The sequence below is a fragment of the Myodes glareolus genome, chromosome 9, assembly GCF_982192425.1.
Source record: "Myodes glareolus chromosome 9, mMyoGla1.1, whole genome shotgun sequence".
Lineage (NCBI taxonomy): Eukaryota > Metazoa > Chordata > Mammalia > Rodentia > Cricetidae > Myodes > Myodes glareolus.
This window is the reverse complement of record NC_142034.1, coordinates 27,314,879-27,328,186: the sequence shown is the minus strand read 5'-3', so window position 1 is coordinate 27,328,186 and position 13,308 is coordinate 27,314,879. Positions and strand designations below refer to the sequence as shown.

Here is a 13,308-nt window from a genome sequence, read left to right as displayed (position 1 = left end):
AATAGACCATCCTGGTCTACATAGTGAGTTTCAGGTCATCCAGGGATATATAGTGAGACCCTGTCTCATAATAACAAAAAGGAGCTAGCAATGTGAATGTCTAGGAAAATGATCTTTAAGGAACTTCTCAGCAAGGAAGAGAGAATCAAAGGCCTGAGATGAAAACAAGCTTGACTTGTTGTTAGAAGGCCAGTGTGTTTGGAGTCAAAAGATCGGAAGAGAGGTAGGCATGAATTTAACATGAGCTGGCTCCCGTATTTTAGGATCTTATAGGGTCTGATGTAGAGATTGAATTTTATTTTAAATGTGGTTAAGAGGAAAAGTGCATGATCTGGTTGGCATTTTAAAAAGTTTACTGTGGCTACTTTGTAGACTGAACTACAGAGGAAGTCAGAAGGTAAGTTAAGAGCCAGGTAACACTGTTCAGGGGAGCGAACACCGTGTCTTGAACACAGTGAATAATATGGAGTAAAGAGGCCTAGTGCCTGGTAGGACTTGATAATGGGTGGGGTATGCAAACATATCCTGTTGACCCAAGCAACTATGTTGAAGGCAGTGGCAGTTAATGTTGTAGTTATGCTAGATACCACAAGTAAATGTAATTTAAGAACTGTAGAAATCCTGCTTTTTAATTCTGTAAGTTGTGGCAAAGGAGCAGTAGAGGTCTTTAGAAGAAAAGATACTAGTTTCCTGGAAACAATAGAATATTATTCTGAGAGGTTAGAATAGTAAATGTTTTATTTTTAAGAACTGATGAGCGAACTATTTATGTGTGGAAAGTCATTATAGAAGAATTAGCTACATAGTATCTGTTCCTAGTACTCAGTCTTCGAGAAAGGTATGAACCCAGTCAATAGCTTACTGATGTCTCCATTAATAGTGATGCTCAAATGCCGGGTGGTGGCGCACACCTTTAATCCCAGCACTTGGAGAGGCAGAGGCAGGTGTATCTCTCTGAGTTCAAGGCCAGCCTGGTTTGCAGAGTAAGTTGGAGAACAACCAAGGCTACACAAAGAAACTCTGTTTTTAGAAATCAAAACAAATATAAATATCATACACACACACACACACACACACACACACACACGATCAGAATTCATTAGAACCTAAGACCATTTCTACAGAGTTGCCACTTAAAAATGAAATTGAGCTAGGCACAATGGCACATTCCAACACTGAGGAGGCCAAGTCAGGTGAATCAGAATTTCAAAGCCATCCTTGGCTACGTAGTGACTTTGAAGTCAATCTGTGCTCATAAGATCCTAGCTAAAAGCCAGGCGGTGGTGGTGCACACCTTTATTCCCAGCACTCGGGAGGCAGAGGCAGGCAGATCTCTGAGTTCGAGACCAGCCTGGTCTACAAGAGCTAGTTCCAGGACAGAGAAACCCTGTCTCGAAAAACAAAACAAAACAAAACAAAAAATTAAATTGCAAGATAGGGTATATAAACATGCTTTCTGTGAGCTATTTCACCAATTTTCTACATGTTGAATAAAAGACATATTGTTATTACAGCATGAGGTGGGACTTTTGGTGGGTCCCATGGTGGGTGAAAGACAAATACACCATACAGATAGAGCTTGAGTGTGGAGTTTATTGAGAAAAAGGGAATAGGGGAGGAAAGAGAACCAGTGCCAGGGGAGGGAAGGGAGAGAGAGGGAGAGGGAGAGGGAGAGGGAGAGGGAGAGGGAGAGAGAGAGAGAGAGAGAGAGAGAGAGAGAGAGAGAGAGGCAGAGGAGAGGAGAAGAGAAAGAAGAAGAGACAGAGAAGGACAGAAAGCCGCTTCCTCAGGGGAATGACAGAAAGGAAGAAAGCTGGCGTGGGTGAAACTTGTCTCTTAAAGGGACCTTTGCATAGTGGCATAGCAGCCATAGGACCCTAGGCTGGCTAGGGTACTGCCTGAGTTCATCCTGCCAGGTGACAGGGGCTAGCATAAAGCCTGAATCCTAGCACATTTGACATACATTCTTACATATAACCTTATGTAAGAATCAGGAAGTCAAAGGATTAGACTATTAGATTAGTAGTTAAAAGACTTGTAGTTTTAGCTTAAGCTCCTTAATAACCATGTGACCAGGACAGTTGGGAAGCTTATTTCCTTGTTTGTAAAATGCTTATTCTGCGTGCTTCACTAAGTTGGTAAAAATCCCAAATAAGATCATGTCAGAGTGTTCTGAAAACAACTGAAGCCACTTAGCCCTGAATACTGTTCTGTTTTTGAAGCAGTTCTTATATAGCTCAAAACACTGAAATAAACAGGTCCTTGGAGGGTAGACCAGGAGAATGAGGTAGGGATATATAGATTGTATTACAGCTCTGAATTTTGAAGTTATAAAATTCTACTATAGTGGTCAGTTGTACAGACCTATTCAAGTAGCTTTATAGTTCTTAAACAAGGTGACTTGTAACTGGTGACTCCAAATTAATTGAAGGTTTGTGACGTACAAGTAAGTTTGATTTCACTCTTTTACTTGATAATCAGAACTTTATTTCTAGTCTTACTGCTAAAATGAAGACAACAATATAAGGTTAGTTTTTCTTTCTTGCTCTCCCCCCTCCCTTTATTTTAGATTTGAGCTATGACGTGAATTTTATTTGGTTTATTTGGAGTTACATTTTCCCCCAAGAAGTGAAAAGTACAAATATGCCAGAAACAAGAAAAGTAAAGGAAGGGAAGGAAAAATATTAGGAAGAAAAAAGACTTAAAATGTTTTAAAGAAGTTCTCCCCCCTCAAAAAAAAATCCCAAGTGTTTTTTGGAAAATCTGTCTTTGAGTTTTCACACACTTAAATCCGAGGTCATTTAGAGGAGGAGGGATTGGTCTTCAGAGGTAGGGAGGGCCCTTCTTCAGAGTAGTGTGGGGGAGGAAAGAGGTTTGCTATGAAAAACATTCCCTACAGGGACCAAAGCCTTTCTGAGCTTTCTTTTATTTAGGAAGTGCTTCCTTACTAAAGTGTGTGAAACCAGTGTCTTTTTCCTCTTTGCTTGAATCACCCGCCACTATATTATTTCCATCAATCACAGGAAAGGTATTTTATAATGAGATCTGATTAGATCTTTTGATTTTTGGGGTATGGTTAGGCTTCATTCAGGCTACGTTATTGTCTATTTAAAAAATTGCTCTGTTTTTTGCTTTTCTAATTCTCTATTTCCCCTGAGTTTTCATTGAAGTTTTTTAACAAAACCATAGAGATTGTGAGGAGTACTGTCAGTTAAAGAAGTCATCCTTAGTATTGATGTTAATTTCTAAGTACTTATGCATGTATACTGTATTTCTCTTTTTTCTAGATGGGGTCTCTCTCTATGTAGTCCTGGCTGTCCTGGAGCTATTTATGTAGACCAGGCTGGTCTCCAACCCACAGAAATACTTTTGCCTCTGCCTCTCAAGTGCTGGGATTAAAGATGTGCACTACCACATTTGGCTAAAGATTCTACAACAATCTTTTTTTTTTAATTTGTTTTTATTTTCTGACCTCTTTCCATGTTGCTATATATATATATGCTTGGCCATTCATATTTTGTTAGTTTTACTTTGAGGCAGAGTCTCACTATATGGCGCTGGCTGGTATTGACCAGTTTGGCATTGAAGTCACAGAGATCTGCCTGCTTCTGCTTACTAAGTTCTAGAATTAAAAACATGCATGCACTATCAAACCTGGCCCTAGGCTTCCCTTTCTAATGATACTATTTTTATTTTTATTTCATAGTATCACCACTCTGTTGATGGCTTTTTATTTTTATTTTTTTACTTTTTTTGTTTCTCAAGACAGGGTTTTTCCGTGTAGCTTTGGAGCTTGTCCTGGAACTCACACTGTAGACCAGGCTGGGCTTGAACTCGCAGAGACCCGCCTGCCTCTGTCTCCTAGTGCTGGGATTAAAGGTGTGTGCCACCACCACCCAACTGGTGGTTTTTTAATTTGCTATTAAAGACAAAAAAAAAAAATCAAAGAATTTAGGTATCGTGTGTGTGTGTGTGTGTGTGTGTGTGTGTGTGTGTAGGAGTACTGCTCCTTTTTTCCTTCAGTGGTTTGAATTTGTTTTTTTATCTAGATTTTCATTTGAATTTTCTGTTTACTCCAATATCTTATAGTCATTATTTGAAGGAGGAAGAGGAATGAGAAAAACCTTTATGTAATTTTAATACTTCTCCTTTTTACTGGTGTGAAAAGTGCTGAAAATTTTTTCCTGTGGATCCTGTGTAGAATTTGATAATGATAGCTTTGCATTTTAATAGTTTGCACTTTATTTTCTTTTTAAAGTCTTTTTTAAAGATTTATTTTTATGTGTAGTGATGTTTTGCCTACATGTTGTCTTGTGAAGGTATCAGATTCCTGGAACTGAGTTATACACAGTGATGAGCAGCCATGTGGGTGCTGGGAATTGAACTCCTGTCTTCTGGAATTGCCGCCAGTGCTCTCAATGCTCTGAGCCATTTCTCCAGCCCACATTATATTGTTTTATATCTAATATCTGTTTTCCATAAACTCCCATAACTATTGAGATTTTCCTCTTCTATATAGACTAGGTCTGTCTTGAACTTGTGGTGATTTCTCTTTCCAAGAGCTAGGATTATGGGCTGTACCACAATGCTTAGCTATTTTACTACTTTTTAACTACTTGGATACTTTATTGGGACTGTTTAATGACCTCTGATCCAGTCTGTGTTGCCTCAGAAATTCAGTGTGTCCCAGTCGTAGCTGCTAAACCTCTGGTCTGTCACTAGAAATATAACATATAAAAATGCAGTGCTACCTCATTATGAGATTCTTAGGAGAATCTATAAGGAAAGAAAATTTCAGAGCCTTGTCCTAGTAAAAGAAGACCAATATTCTAAATTCTGGAAGGTTTTCCTCATTCCTTTGCCTCCCTCAAATTTAATGACTATAAGTGCTACAAATAGGAGTGGCATTTTTAAAATATGATTTTACATTGGTATTAGTTTAGAATTATTTCATATAAATTTTGTCAAATATATTTTCATATATTTCAGTGACCAATGACTTTCATGTAAAAAAATTTTTGTGGCCTTTAATTAGCTATGCTTTATTTATTATTGAGAGGTTAAATATATTTTTAATTTGTACTGTGCATGCTTTTCCCCCTTTAAACCTGGATGCTGTTCAGAGGTTTCTAGCACTTGGGATCCAGAAGTGTTACAGTGAAAACTTAACTCTTCTTTCATAGCACACACTGCCTGTTGCAAGTGTCAAGTAGTTTCTTTAACAACCAGTTTGGGGAGCAACCCGTCTCATGAATGTATGAACTATCTTTAAGAACTTGGAAGAATTTATATACTTCTTTTTTAACAGCCAGTATGACCTTGAATTGGAAACCACATTAATAAAACTAGAGTCCCAGATGTCTGTGTTTTTTCATATGTGTTCTCATCTTAGGGCGTGGTTCAGGTTATAAGTACTGGGTCTGGAAAGTATCTTACAATCAAGGCATATTCTCACTTTTATGTGGGTGAAGTATTCTATCAAAAGTACAAATGTAGTGAGGCTTACTGCCAGCCTGTAATCCCAACACTTGGAAGGCTGGAGAATGCAGAGTTTTAGATAAGCCTGGACTAAACAGCCAAATCCTGCCCCCCCCAAAAAAAAACCAAATAAACGAAAAAACAAAATAACAAATGCTGTGTATATGCTGAAATATATGTCTCATGTTGTTTACTAGGTGCTTTTATTTAGTGAATATTTTTTCTTATGCCATGGTAATCATGGAGTTAAAATGGAATTAGTAACCTATTCTTTGTCACATCAACTCCATATTTTATATTTTATGTTGCAAAGATATGTTTGTTTGTTTGGTTGTTAAATGTAAATGTGTCTGTGAGTATCTTTGGAGTCTAGAGTCATCAGATTGCCCTGAAGCAGAAGTTACAGGCAGTTGTGAGCTGCCTAATGTAGGTGCTGAAAAACAAATTTGAGTCCTGCAAGAACACTATTTGCTTTTGACCACTGAGCTGTCTCACCAGCCCAGAGACATATCTTAAGTCTTTCTTTAGAACACTAACACTAGCTGCTGGGTGGTGGTTAGAACTCCTTAGTTCTAACACTTAGGAGGCAGGGACAGCTGAATCTCTGTGAGTTCAAGGCCAGCCTGGTCTACAGAGTGAGTTCCAGGACAAATAGGGCTACACAGAGAAACCCCATCTTGAAAAACAAAACAAACCCGGGTGGTAGTGGCTCACGCTTTTAATCCCAACTCTAGGGAGGCAGAGGCAGGCAGACAGACCTGGTCTACAAAGTTAGTTCCAGGACAGGCTCTAAAAGCTACAGAGAAACCCTGTCTTGAAAAAACAAAACAAAAAACAAACAAACAAAAAACAAAAAGAACACTAACACTATGGAGTTTTCCCTCTGTTCTAAAAATTGCTTATGAATCTCTTTTTAGTCAAAAAATATTTTTAAACTATAGTCATCCTTTTGGTCTGTTTTATCTGGATACATAACAGCATCTATTATTCTGTGGCAATCAAAATATATTAAAGAATTTTCTTTTTAAGGACCAATAAGATGGCTCAGTGAATGGCAAAGGTGCCTGCTGCCAACACTGATGACCCGAGTATATTCCCCACATGGTGAAGAATAAAGCTTGCAAATGTCCTCTCTGCATGTGTGCTGCTCACACAGTAAAATACACACAAATAAATGCAAGAACAGGGGGTACATTTTCTGGGTGCTGGGAAATGCTTTTGCAAAAGACTTGGGTTTCAGTTCTCATCCCCCAAATAGTAACTCACATTGTTAACTCTAGACCCAGGTGATTCAGTGCTCTCTTCTGGTCTCTGGCAGGTACTGCACACACAGCACACATACATACATCTAAGGAAAATACTTCATGCATATAAAATAAAAATAAATCTTTAAAACATAGTATTTAAAAAGCAAAAAGGGAACTGTTCTTTCTTTTCTTTTTTTGGTTTTTTGAGACAGTGCCACTAAGTAGCCCTGCCTGGCCTGGAACTCTATGTAGACCAGGCTGGCCCTGAATTCACAGAAATCCACCTGCTCTGCCTCCCAAGTGCTGGGATCAAAGGCATGCACCACTACTGGAGGCCCATATATTTTTCTTATAATTGTTTTGTTTACATATTTATCTTTTAAAAATATTTTATCTTAAAGTATAAATAAAGCATGCTCAGTTTTTGGAAACTTAAAAATAATAAGTACAAAGGGAACACTCTGTTGTGCATTGTCAACTAGTTCCCATAACACAGGAGTCCTTTTTTTTTTTTTTTTTTTTTTTTGGTTTTTCGAGACAGAGTTTCTCGCTTTGGAGCCTGGAGCCTGTCCTGGAACTAACTCTTATAGTCCATGCTGGCCTCAAACTTGTAACAATCTGCCTGCCTCTGCCTCTCTAGTGCTGGGATTAAAGGCCTGTGCCACCACCATCCCACAACACAGAAGTTCTTAACTTTTTTTGTCTTCAAGGATGTTATCATTAAAAACAAGTATTTTTCTTTGTTGGGGGAAAATATATAATTATACTTTTATCAACTTTTTGGATATTAAAAGCATAAGCCTAAACCTTGTTCCTTAAAAATGCCAATTTTAAGAGGCTAGAGATGGCTTAGTAGTTAAGAGCACTGACTACTCTTACAGAGATCCTGGGTTCAACTTCCCAGCACCCACATGGAAGCTCACAACCATTTATAATTGTAGTCTAGGGGGATCCAAGTGTCTTTTTCCAGTGTGCAGACTTACATGCTGATAAGACTTCCGTTACATAAAATAAATAAATAAATAAATAAATAAATAAATAAATAAATAAATCTTTTAAGCTAGGTATGATCGCCCACATCTTTAATCCCAGCACTCAGGTGGCAGAGGCAGGTGAATCTCTGAGTTCAAGGCCAGCCTGGTCTACAGAACGAGTTCTAGGACAGCCAAAACTATACAGAGAGACCCTGTTTCAAAAAATAAAAAAATTCCTAATTTATAGAGAGGTAAATTTTTTGTTTGTTTTGACACAGGGTATCCTTAAGTATTCTAAGCTGGACTGGAGCTTTAGTCTGTAACTGTTACTGACCTCAAACTTACTCTCAAGCCGTCCCTTTCCATGTGCTGGGTAACAGGCATTCGCCGCCACCACAGGGATGTGTAGAATTACTGTCACATCTTTAAAGGATGGAAGTTCAGGAGGAAAGCTGAATTTAGCCACTTATTAAATAGGTTTGTTTCTGGTCTTCCATGTGCCAGACACTGTCTAGGTGCAGCAACAGAACACATAAATCTACCTTTATATAGCTTATTTTTCAGTTAGAGGAAACAGATTGTAAAAAATATAGTATGCCGAATGACTTTATTTAATATAGAAAAATAACGAGGCAGGAATAAGACTGTGGCTGGGAGAGAGAATTTCATTTTAAGATTGTCAGGGAAAGATCTCACAGCAGTAGTGACAATTAAGGAATCACCAGTAGCGGGGCATGTGCCCCAGTAATCTCTCAGGGACTGAGAACATTACCCAGACAGCAAACTGCAGGTACAATCCCCAAGACAGAAATGAGCCTGTTGTGAGGAGCTACAACAAAGGAAAGTGGCCCGGCTGGAACACAGCGAGCTTAGGCGGTAGAGCAGAGATGAGGCCAGAGAGGTAATAGAGTACCGCTTGTGCAGGGCCCTTGGGCCATTGTATACACTCTGGCTTTTACTCAGTGTGAGATGGGGTGACTGAAAGTTCCCTCGACTGCTGTGACATTTCACAAAGCGGAAGAAAATCTGTATGTTCTGATCTTGCTCTTCCAGAAGCATTGCTTCTCATATAATTGCAGTGTTAAGTGATTGCTGCTGGAGAATAGTCACATGCATTAGACCTCAACACTTAGGTCACTAGAGAAAACTCCTGAAATACAGGTCTTATATTGTAAAATTAAAATTTAAGTAATGTGACAGGATATTGGTCTGTAACTATTTATTCTTGGGTGACCCTGCTTTATTACTGAGTTCTCAATCCTGAATTATCTTTGAGAAAGAGAAAACTCAAAGGTGTGTTTTGTGGGAGACCTTTTGTTCACTGTTAAGCTGTAGAGTATAGCTATGTATCTATACACTGTAGTGTTACTTTAACCTTTTCTAGTATACGGGCCTAGAAATGTTAATTCTAGGAAATTAAGACAAAACCTAGAAACTTAAGAAAAAGTGAGGAAAGGGCTAAAGGTTTCTACTTCAAGAATCACATATAAGCTGAGCATTGTGGTTCATGCCCTTAACTTCAGCACTCAGGAGGCAGAGACAGGTGAATTTCTATAAGTTCAAGGCCAGCCTCTCCTACATTGTGAGTTCCAAGACAACCAGAGCAACACAGTGAGACCCTATCTTTAAAAAAACGAAAAATTCACACATATTCAGGGCCTTTTCACTTGAAAAAGTTGAATATCTTCTGCCTGGAAGTTAGTACTGTAAGGCATTTATCTTCCTGCCTTTGGGTTTGCCAGAACTGTCTTCCTTTGACTACTTCCATTTCAAAAAAATGCCTTGGAGGGGACTGGAGAGATGGCTCAGAGGTTAAGAAAACTGACTGTTTTTCCAGAGGTCCTGAGTTCAATTCCCAGCAACCACATGATGGCCTACAGCCATCTATAATGAGGTCTGATGCCCTCTTCTGGCATGTAGGCAGACATGGAAACTAACAAAATAAATAAATAAATATTTAAAAGAAAAAAAAATGCCTTGTACAGTGATGCTCACCAAATATCTGTTGAATGGGTTTGATTCGACTTCTGCTCCTTGATATAAGTTTGTGAGATTTTTCTAAGTTTTATTTTTTTGGTCTCTGATTTGGCATCCTGTTTAGGGTGTCCTGTTTAGGGTGGTGGTTCTTTCTGTTACTAATGGTAACCACATTTGTCTTTACCAAAATCCTTTACAGTCTAAGGAAAATTAATTTCAGTCAGTGTGTTAAAGTTCATGTGCACACACTCAAGAGACTTCGAAGGCTAACCAGAGATTTCCATATTAAAGGAAAATAGGATCTGTTCTACCTATTCTTGCCTAGGTTCTGTTCCCACAAGTCCAATTCCCTTTGCAGGATATGTGATAGATTATTGGAGAGGTTGTGCTACAGACAGCAGCAAAGATAATCTCTCCAATTTTCAACACAAACCCCTTTCTCTCCCAGTATAATCAGTATTAATAACCTTGTCTTTTGTGGGCTCCTTCCTGCTATTTCCTAGAACCATGGGATAAATGACTTTGTTTAAATGGGTATTGCTTTGGTGTAATTTAGCCACACTTTAAAGGCATATTTTATACTTTGTAGTAATTTTTCTCAACAAAATTAACATGGGGCAAGTGATATTTTATTTTTGCTTATAAGCAAGAGTGTTGGAACCAACTGGGTTTCTGACTTTCAAGTATACCCTTTTTGAGAGCTGAATAAAAAGTAGATCATTCAGTCAAGAGCATTAAAATAGTAATTTTGTCTATTAAGTCCTTTTATCAGTCATGCCATTGCAAATATATCACCTGATTTTTGTAAACTTTCCCTTTTAAGAACAGCCAAAGTAAGACATGTATGAGACTCAGAATCTAGTTAAGCTGACTCATCATTTCTATTTCCAACAGAGATTTCCTGCTAGACAAGACAAATTAGAGCTTTCCTACTGTTTTGACTTGGTGAGTTTTATGTAGTTTTATTTATACAGTTTGATCATAAAGGGGTAAAGCAGAATGAGATAGAAATATTTTTCATGATTGTAAAATGCACTTCTTTAGTGCAATTTACTGTTTGATTTTAGTGCCTATGGAAGGTAAAATTGCAGTCATATAAGGAAAATATAGATTTGATTTCCTTTTTAATGTGTATGTACTTGTGTGTATGTGCATGTGGAGGCCAGAGGTAATCTGTCATCCTCAGTAACAGTCTCCACCTCCTTTGAGACAAGGGTGTCTTATTGGCCTGGAGTTACCAATTAGGATAGTTTGGCTAGCCAGTGAGTCCCAGAGATCCCCCTGTCTCTGCCTGCCAGCAGTGAGTGCTACCATGTCCAGCTATATGGGCATGGATTCTGGGGATTGAACTCAGGTTCTTATTCATACAAGGTAAGTGTTTTATCAACTGAGCTATCTCTCCACCCCAACCCAAAGTAACATTTTTGTAAGTGACTCTAATAATGGTTTTATTCTAAATATCCCTGCTGAGAATAAGCTAGAACCTTTTGATCATATTTTTTCTGGTGACTAATATATACTAGGAAAAGATTATACATACTAATGATGAGGGGAGCAATTGTGTTTGAATTTAAATTTCTTTTTTTGAGACATAGTGGTGCTGTATAGCACAAGCTGGCCGCAAACTCATCATCTTTTTTTTTTTTTTTTTTTTTTGCCTCAGCCCTCTCAAATGCTAGGATTATAGGTGTATATACCAGCAATCCCAGCTGGGTTTAAATTTTTAATCAAGGGTTGATAATACATGATATGGAAGCAGTAGAGTAAGTAGAGCTCCTTAGAGGGTTTATAAAGCAAAAAACCATAAGCAGTGTGGTGGCTTTTTTGGGCTGTTAAAGGTGTTTGAATTTTGAGTGTTTTACCTTTTTTGTATTATACCTTAGAACTTAGCTTTTCAATGTTGACTTAAAATCTTGCTACCAAAATGACTCTTCAAGTGTTTACTCTGTGCTCTGATTTATGACTCAAACATCAGTATATACTTTTACAGAGTCTTACTGGGCAAATGGGTGTTACTGAATTTTAATCTTTTCAAAGCTCATCAGGAACTAAGAACATTCTGTTAAGATAGACATCCTTTTCAGTGTTCCTGTTTTGTCTGCTTATATGTTTTTACTTTCCCCTTGATTGAAGGATTTGGAATGCACACTGGTTTTCCTTTGTTCTGTTGAGTTTATTTAAATCCTCAACATAACTCATTGCCTAACTGAACTGGCTGCCCATTGAGCCCCCAAGACTCTCCTTATCTACCTCCAAGTCTGGAGTTTCCAGTCTAGGTCCCTGGCAAGACTTTACCCAAAGAGCCATCATCTTGTGAGTATTCCATCTATCTCTCTCCCTTCTTTCTGCCCCCCACCCCCGATCTCCAACACACACAAGTATAGAGTCTCAGGTAGTCTTGGCCTCAAGCTGTGTGACTGGTCTTTTCTGCTTCCACTTCCCAGATGCGGAGATTACAGGCATCTGTTATTATGCCCCGTTTATGGTGGTGCTGGGAATCGAACCTAGGATTTCCTGTATGCTAGGCAAGAACTCCACCAACTGAGCTCCATTCCCAGGCCAGAATATGGTTATTTTCGTTTGTTTAGTTTTTGAGGCAGGATTTTCTTTGTGAAACAGCTTTGATTGTTCTGGAACTCATTTTGTAGATCAGTCTGACCTCAAATTACAGAGATTCCACCGTCTCTTGAGTGCTGGGATTAAAGGTGTGTGCTACCACTGCCTAACTGAATTTGCTTATTTTTAAGAAGGGCGATGACAAACACGGTGAGCCCACACACGCATGTGTACAAACACACACACACACACACACACACACACAGTGGGGGGCTGGGAAGGTAACTCTTTGGTAGAGTACTTGCTTATCTTAGTTGGAGAGGATAGGGCTTTTCCTTTCAGAAAGTATTTCTGAGGAAAATTGAGTTCCCTGATAGGTTGTAGTGGTTACTGTGGAATATAATGGGTTGCTTTTGTCGTATGGTAATATCCTGGAGTAGGTGAGGCTTTTTTGTTTCCAAGTTAATAAATGTACTCCTCACTCTATATCCCAATGGTGATTCTGACTCTCTTTTATGTTCATTCCTTGGACCCCCTATGTGGCCAATTTTTATTAGCAATAAATATTTTAAATGGTTTTTCTTATAAGATCGGAGGATACTATGGGTTATAGGAAGCTCTCTTTGTTAAATGAAATTATTTCAGTTTTTAAATTCCTTGCATGCTGGACACACATACATAGTGTTAGAGCTAACCTTTCATCCATTTATGATTTAAAGATTTTTTTCAGGGCTGGAGAGATGGCTCAGCGGTTAAGAGCATTGCCTGCTCTTCCAAAGGTCCTGAGTTCAATTCCCAGCAACCACATGGTGGCTCACAACCATCTGTAATGAGGTCTGGTGCCCTCTTCTGGCCTGCAGGCATACATGTAGACAGAATATTGTATACATAATAAATAAATATTTTTTAAAAAATAGATTTTTAAAAAATATTCTTAACTATGTGTACGTATGTGTGTCTGAGTGTAAGTATGTACACATAAGTGCAGAAGCCTGTGGAGACCAAATGCTCGAATTTTCCTCTAAAGCCAGAACTACAGAGGGTTGTGATGCACCTGAAATGGGTGATGGGAATCG

At 38.5% G+C, this 13,308-nt stretch overlaps 1 protein-coding gene across 2 annotated transcripts in view; it reads left to right on the top strand.

Annotated features, from left to right (window-relative positions):
- The window catches only part of Spop (speckle type BTB/POZ protein), an 82,129-nt gene that overhangs the window by 32,072 nt on the left and 36,749 nt on the right, over positions 1-13,308 (top strand). The window contains exon 2 of one of the 2 annotated variants that reach the window (XM_048446973.3): positions 10,571-10,621. The exons of the other annotated variant lie outside the window; for it this stretch is intronic. The gene's annotated coding sequence lies outside the window, so the exon portion shown is untranslated. The remainder of the gene's footprint in view (positions 1-10,570; positions 10,622-13,308) is intronic. 2 annotated transcript variants of the gene reach the window in all.